Here is an 8,139-nt window from a genome sequence, read left to right on the forward strand (position 1 = left end):
CTGACTGGGTGAGTGGGAGACTGACTGGGTGGGTGAGTGGGAGACTGAATGGGTGGGTGAGTGGGAGACTGAATGGGTGGGTGAGTGGGGGAGACTGAATGGGTGACTGACTGGGTGGGTGAGTGGGTGACTGACTGACTGGTGGGTGAGTGGGTGACTGACTGGGTGGGTGAGTGGGTGACTGACTGGGTGGGTGACTGACTGAATGGGTGGGTGAGTGGGTGACTGACTGAATGGGTGAGTGGGTGACTGACTGAATGGGTGGGTGAGTGGGTGACTGACTGAATGGGTGGGTGAGTGGGTGACTGACTGAATGGGTGGGTGAGTGGGTGACTGACTGAATGGGTGGGTGGGTGAGTGGGTGATTGACAGGGTGGATGAGTGGGTGACTGACTGAATGGGTGGGTGAGTGGGTGACTGACTGACTGAATGACTGAATGGGTGGGTGACTGACTGAATGGGTGGGTGACGGACTGAATGACTGACTGAATGGGTGGGTGACTGACTGAATGGGTGGGTGGGTGACTGAATGGGTGGGTGACTGAATGGGTGTGTGACTGAATGGGTGGGTGACTGACTGAGTGGGTGGGTGACTGAGTGAGTGGGTGACTGAGTGAGTGGGTGGGTGACTGAGTGAGTGGGTGGGTGACTGAGTGAGTGGGTGACTGGGTGAAAGTGACTGGGTGGGTGGGTGTGGGTGACTGGGTGGGTGGGTGTGTGACTGAATGGGTGGGTGGTGGGTGACTGAATGGGTGGGTGACTGACTGAATGGGTGGGTGACTGAGTGGGTGGGTGAGTGGGTGACTGAGTGGGTGGGTGACTGAGTGAGTGGGTGGGTGACGGAGTGGGTGGGTGACTGAGTGAAAGTGGGTGACTGGGTAAAAGTGGGTGACTGGGTGAAAGTGGGTGACTGGGTGAAAGTGGGTGACTGGGTGGGTGGGTGTGTGGGTGGGTGGGTGTGTGGGTGACTGAGTGAGTGGGTGGGTGACTGAGTGAGTGGGTGGGTGACTGAGTGAGTGGGTGGGTGACTAAGTGAGTGGGTGGGTGACTAAATGAGTGGGTGGGTGGGTGACTGAGTGGGTGACTGAGTGAGTGGGTGGGTGAGTGGGTGACTGACTGAATGGGTGAGTGGGTGACTGACTGAATGGGTGTGTGAGTGGGTGACTGACTGAATGGGTGGGTGAGTGGGTGACTGACTGAATGGGTGGGTGGGTGGGTGAGTGGGTGATTGACAGGGTGGGTGAGTGGGTGACTGACTGAATGGGTGGGTGAGTGGGTGACTGACTGACTGAATGACTGAATGGGTGGGTGACTGACTGAATGGGTGGGTGACTGAATGGTGAATGGGTGGGTGACTGACTGAATGGGTGGGTGACTGAATGGGTGGGTGACTGAATGGGTGGGTGACTGACTGAGTGGGTGGGTGACTGAGTGAGTGGGTGGGTGACTGAGTGAGTGGGTGACTGAGTGAGTGGGTGGGTGACTGAGTGAGTGGGTGGGTGACTGAGTGAGTGGGTGACTGGGTGAAAGTGACTGGGTGGGTGTGGGTGACTGGGTGGGTGGGTGTGTGACTGAATGGGTGGGTGGTGGGTGACTGAATGGGTGGGTGACTGACTGAATGGGTGGGTGACTGAGTGGGGTGGGTGAGTGGGTGGGTGACTGAGTGGGTGGGTGACTGAGTGGGTGGGTGACTGAGTGGGTGGGTGACTGAGTGAGTGGGTGGGTGACTGAGTGAATGGGTGGGTGACTGAGTGAATGGGTGGGTGACTGGGTGAAAGTGTGGGTGACTGGGTGAAAGTGGGTGACTGGGTGAAAGTGGGTGACTGGGTGAAAGTGGGTGACTGGGTGGGTGGGTGTGTGGGTGGGTGGGTGGGTGACTGAGTGAGTGGGTGGGTGACTGAGTGAGTGGGTGGGTGACTAAGTGAGTGGGTGGGTGACTAAATGAGTGGGTGGGTGGGTGACTGAGTGGGTGACTGAGTGAGTGGGTGGGTGACTGAGTGAGTGGGTGACTGACTGAGTGAGTGGGTGACTGACTGAGTGAGTGGGTGACTGAGTGGGTGGGTGACTGAGTGGGTGTGTGGGTGACTGACTGGGTGGGTGTGTGGGTGACTGGGTGGGTGTGCTGGTGACTGGGTGGGTGTGTGGGTGACTGGGTGACAGTGCGTGGGTGGGGAGACAGTGGGTGACTTACCTTGACCCCGTGGCATCTGGCTGGGGCAGGAGGTGAGTTCGGGAAGCTGGCGGGGGGGGCAAGAGTGGCAGGAGGCCCGTGCCGCGCTTACCCTCCATCTGGGAGCCGGTGCACGTGAGGAGGAGGCCCGCGCCGCGCTTCCCCTCCGTCCGGGAGCCGGCACACGTGAGGGGGAGTGCAGGAGGCCCGGGCCGCGCTTCTCGTTGTGAGCGAGGGGGGAGGAGCCTGGAGTTTGCTGCTGAGCAGGAGGGCCGCGCTTCCCCTCTCCGGGAGCGGCGCACGGTGAGGGTGATGGTGCGGCTGGGGATGTTGCGGAGCGTGGGGATTTGGGTAAGGTGGGGAGGGGGGAGAGAGTGAGGGGCACCGGGAGAGGAGGGGCACCGGGAGAGGAGGGGGGGGGGGTGTGTGGAAGGTGAGCTGCGGTCCAACTGACAGGGGAGCGTGAGGCCAAGCAACAGTGTGTGTGTGTGTGTGTGTGTGTGTGTGTGTGTGTGTGTGTGTGTGTGTGTGTGTGTGTGTGTGTGTGTGTGTGTGTGTGTGTGTGTGTGTGTGTGTGTGTGTGTGTGTGTCGTCACTGCCTCAGGAGCGTGAGGCCAAGCAACAGTGTGTGTGTGTGTGTGTGTGTGTGTGTGTGTGTGTGTGTGTGTGTGTCGTCACTGCCTCAGGCCAATGAGAGGTGCGGGGGCGGGCGGCCCAAGGGACCAATGAGATTTCCCCTAGGGACACAGGAAGATGCAGACAGGCATACAGTGCTTTCACTAATATATAATAAGATTATGTTGCGCATTCGTCATCTCTTCACCACCCTCATCATATCATCTCACCCCCTCTCATCATCATCAGCTAATTTTCCCCCATCTCATTTCCCCCCCTCATCGTCATTTGATTTCACCCCCCCATCATCATCATCATCTCATTTCCCCCATCATCATCTCATTTCCCCCCATCATCTCCTCACCACCCTCATCTTCATCTCATTTCCCCCCTCATCATCATCTCATTTCTCCCCTCATAATCATCTAATCTCACCCCCCTCATCATCTCATTTCACCCCTCATAATCATCTAATCTCACCCCCCTCTTCATCTCTTTTCCCCCCTCATCATTTCATTTTACCCCCCTCATAATCATCTCATTTCCCCCCCTCATCATCTCACCACCCTCATCTTCATCTCATTTCCCCCCCTCATCATCATCATCATCTAATTTCATTCCCCCATATCATCTCATTTCACCCCCATATCATCTCATGTTCACCATCCCTCATAATCATCTAATCTCACCCCCCTCATCATCTCATTTCCCCCCTCATAATCATCTAATCTCACCCCCTCATCATTTCATTTTACCCCCCTCTTCATCTCATTTCCCCCCTCATAATCATCTAATCTCACCCCCCTCATCATTTCATTTTACCCCCCTCATAATCATCTCATTTCCCCCCCTCATCATCTCATTTCCCCCCCCCTCATCATCTCATTTCCCCCCCATCATCATCTCACCACCCTCATCTTCATCTCATTTCCCCCCCTCATCATCTCATTTCCCCCCTTCATCATCATCATATCATCTCATTTCACCCGCCCTCATCATCTCATTTCATTCCCCCATATCTTCTCATTTCACCCCCATATCTCATTTCACCCCCATATCTCATTTCACCATCCCTCATAATCATCTCATTTCACCCCCCCTCAGTATCATCTTTTTTCACCCCCCCCCTCATCATCTCATTTCATTTCACCGCCACCCTAATCATCTAATTCCACCTCCGCTCTTCATCATCTCATTTCACCCGCCCTCATCATCATCTCATTTCACCCCCCTCATCTTCATCTCATTTCCCCCTCATCAACTCCTTCCCCCCCATATCATTTCATTTTACCCCCCTCTTCATCTCATTTCCCCCCCTCATCATGTCATTCCCCCCCCTCATCATCTCATTTCCCCCCCCATATCATCTCATTTCACCCCCACATCATTTCATTTTACCCATCATCATCATCAAATTTCACCCCCCTCTTCATCTCATTTCCCCCCCCCTCATCACCTCATTTCACCCCCCCTCTTCATCTCATTCCCCCCCCCTCATCACCTCATTTCACCCCCCCTCATCACCTCATTCCCCCCCTTCTTCATCATCCCTTTCCCCCACCCCATCATCTCATTTCCCGCCATCATCATCTCATTTCACCCCTCCTCATCATCTCATTTCACCCCTCCTCTTCATCTCATTTCCCCTCCCTCATCACCTCAGTTCACCCCCCCCACATCATCTCATTTCCCCCCCCCCCTCTTCATCTCATTTCCCCCCTCATCTACTCATTCACCCCCCTCATTATCTCATTTCCCCCCCCCCCCATCATCTCATTCCCCCCCCCTCTCATCATCTCATTTCCCATCATCTCTCCCCACCCCCCAATATCATGATCATCTCGATCCAGCTTCTTACCTAGCGCAGCACCGGAACAGGAGTCGGTGGCGCGGTCGCCGCCTGGGTGTGTGCTCCGCCCCCACTGTTCTCTCATTGGTTCTTTCTCCTCCACTCTCCTCCCGGCCACCGGCCGTCCCCTCTGCACTAGCGCCGCCACTGCCAGCGTACTCGCTCTTGCCGGGGGGCTCGTGCTTCCCGCGGGACTCGCGCTTCCTGCGGGACTCACGCTTGCCCGCCACGCTTCCCATTACGCTGGGAAAACTATAATTCGCCACACTTTGAATTGCCAATTTGACACGAGGCGAATGGCGACAGGGTTTCCCACCTCGGTTGTAGAGGGTCTAGGAGAGAATAGGAGGTGAGAAAATGGAGCAAGTGAGAGAATACAAGGCGTTCAAGGAGTTAAAAGGCAAAAGGCAGGAGGGAGACGGGGCGATACCTTTCATTTGGGAAGTATGCTGCTGGTAAAAGGATTGGCCTTACATTTATGGGAAACAAAGAACAATTCCTGTGCCAAATGTTTACATTTAGAACCTAAGTCTGTAACAAAGGAGCCATTTGTTTGCACCTTTAATAAGAAGTTGTATATATTCAGTGTAGGTCCCTGCTAATGGGAGTTTACCTTGGCGAGATTGGCAGGCTTGAATCATGTTTTGATTAAAAGATGCAACCAAATTACTCTTTTCTTACACAGTTTTAGGTTAAAAATGTAAAAATGGCTTGCCCAGTATCCTAGGGTTGGAGATAAACGGGAAACTTCATCGCTTTAAATAGAATAAGACTTTACATTGACAAAAAAAAAAAAGCTGTGTGTGCTGTGCACGCGCATAGTAAGTGAAACTTCTTTATCTTTTATCACTGTTTTGTCACAGAAATTGTATTTGTAAGAATGATATTTTTAATGAAAAATAAAAAATACAATTTCAGAGCCAAAATGCCAAGAAGTTTGACTTAGAACACGTGTTTTAGCTATTTGCACTTCTATATTTATAGTAACTGGGAATTGTGTGTGTGTGTGTGTGTGTGTGTGTGTGTGTGTGTCAGTCAGTCAGTCCATGTGTGTCAGTCAGTATGTGTGTGTCAGTCAGTATGTGTGTGTCAGTCAGTGTGTGTGTGTGCATCAGTCAGTGTGTGTGTGTGCGTGTGCGTGTGCGTGTCAGTCAGTCAGTCCGTGTGTGTCAGTCAGTATGTGTGTGTCAGTCAATGTGTGTGTGTGTGTGTCAGTCAGTCAGTGTGTGTGTGTGTGTGTGTGTGTGTCAGTCAGTGTGTGTCACTGTGTGTCAGTCAGTGTGTGTGTGTGTGTGTGTGTCAGTCAGTGTGTGTGTGTGTCAGTCAGTGTGCCGCCGCATGTGACAGCGGCCATTAGGAACGGTGCCGGCGGCTATCGCTGCCGCCGCATGTGACAGCGGGCGTGTGGGGGGAGCGGTGGCCATTACGTGACGTCACTTCCGTTTCACATTTCGTCTCCATGTCTCCAGTTTTGTCCCATCATGACTAGGTGCCACTAAAGAAGTTTCACTTCAAAAAAAACTTTACATTGAAAAAATTAAAATACAAAAAAAGTAAAAAATATTGAAAAATGATTAAAAAAAAAAAAGTATACAGCAGGGCCCCGGGTATACGGCGGGTTCCGTTCCAGGGGCCCGCCGTATAGCGAAAATCACCGGAAAGCAGATCCGGCGATTTTCTGTTCTCTGCATGCACAGAACAGCGTTTTTTGCCGGGCGCAACCGCCCGTTCTGCGACTGCGGATTAAAGATGGCGGCCCCTTCTCGGCGCCGCCGTATAAGTGGAACGCCGGATAACGAAGCGCCGAAAAGCGGGGCCTTCCTGTATTAAAAAAAAAAAAAACCTTTACGTTTGAAAGAAAAAAAGTTAAAATGTATATATTAGCCCTGGTTGTGATAAACTGAGGGGGGGTTGGCGGGGGGCAGCTGCTTATATGCCGGGGTCCGCGTAGGCAATTGTACTTTGGCAGATCTCTTTCCCTGTGCTTCTTAGCAGGTGTACCACGCAAAATGCTATCACATCTACCTATATTAAAATGTATTATATATATTAAAATGATAAAACCTACCGGTCTTCTGGGTTAGGGGGGTTCAGATATCTCCCGTGTCAAGCTTGAGAGTCAGATCTGGAAGAAAGCAGTACAGGTTATTTCGGTGAAGGTATAGGGCAGTTAAGATAAGACAGAGAGAGTGGGTGTGGGGGGTGGGTGACTGTATTCATATTCTCTCTCTCACAAACATTTTAGTATTGCCAAAGCGTGAATAATAGGGGGTGGGGGACAATGATTACACAAATACTAGGGGGTTGGGTATAATGGTTATACAGTACATTAATTATTGGGGGGTTGGGTATAATGATTACAGGGTATGTGGGTAACATTTACACACTCTCTGACTCTTTCTCTGACTCGCTCTCTCTTACTCTCTCTCTCTGACTCTCTGACTCTCACTCTCTCTCTCTGACTGTCTGACTCTCTCTGACTCTCTCTGACTCTCGCTCTGACTCGCTCTCTCTCTTTCTCTGACTCTCTTTCTCTGACTCTCTGACGCTCTGACTCTCTGACGCTCTGACTCTCTGACGCTCTGACTCTCTCTCTGACGCTCTGACTCTCGCTCTGACTCACTCTCTCTCTCTGACTCTCTTATTCTCTCTGACTCTCTCGCTCTGACACTCAGACACACACACAGACACTCACATACACACGGGGGGGTGAATCGGAGCGGTGGGGGGGGGATATCAGATCAGGAGGACAAGGGGGAAGCGAGAGTGGCATGGAGCGGTACTCACCTGACTTGCTCCATGCAGGAAGAGGCGGGCCTCGCTATGCAAGCTCACATAGAGCTTGCTGCGGGCCAAAAAAAAAACCCTGGCAGCGTGCCAACACGCGCCAGCCAATCTGGAAACGGGGGAGATTTTTATTTTTTTGCAGAGACGCGCGCGCTGCCTGGCAGACCGCGAGCGCGCTAAATCCTGTCACCCGGTGGTGACCAGGCAATGGGATTTATCGAGGGGCACAGCCGCGCAGGGGGCCCGGGACGCCAGTGCCCTCTGTCCCCCGCTGTTGGCGGCCCTGGTTAGGATATAGATAAGGCTCATCCCAGGTAAGGAAATCTTATCTCTCTCCCTTAATTCACTTCCTCACACTTTGCTCCCCTCAGACCAACTGCCAACTACCAACTGCCAACTGTCATTCTGCCTAACGCCCTCTCATTGGTCTGACCATGTCACATGCTCCTATCCAGCAGCAGCTTCTGGCAGTTGCAGTCTATCTGTTGCTGCTGTTCTGTGATTGGTCCATTCCCCAGAAATATAGGGATAGGGAATAAAGGGGGACGGGGGGGAGGGAATAAAGGGGGACGGGGGGGGGAGGGAATAAAGGGGGACGGGGGGGGAGGGAATAAAGGGGGACGGGGGGGGAGGGAATAAAGGGGGATGGGGGGAGGGGGGTGGGGGATTTAACTGTCACATCAGCCTAATGATAGATAATAATAATAATAGTAAGCAT

At 52.7% G+C, this 8,139-nt stretch overlaps 1 long non-coding RNA gene across 1 annotated transcript; it reads right to left on the minus strand.

The window, feature by feature from the left end:
- Positions 1-4,596: 4,596 nt before the first annotated feature.
- Positions 4,597-7,888, minus strand: LOC142486402 (uncharacterized). Its single transcript, XR_012798961.1, has 3 exons — positions 7,422-7,888; positions 6,703-6,759; positions 4,597-4,966 (listed from the first exon to the last, which is right to left on the minus strand). It is a non-coding gene; the product is annotated as an uncharacterized LOC142486402 (long non-coding RNA).
- Positions 7,889-8,139: the final 251 nt, after the last annotated feature.

The sequence above is a fragment of the Ascaphus truei genome, unplaced genomic scaffold (genome assembly GCF_040206685.1).
Source record: "Ascaphus truei isolate aAscTru1 unplaced genomic scaffold, aAscTru1.hap1 HAP1_SCAFFOLD_842, whole genome shotgun sequence".
NCBI classification, from domain to species: domain Eukaryota; kingdom Metazoa; phylum Chordata; class Amphibia; order Anura; family Ascaphidae; genus Ascaphus; species Ascaphus truei.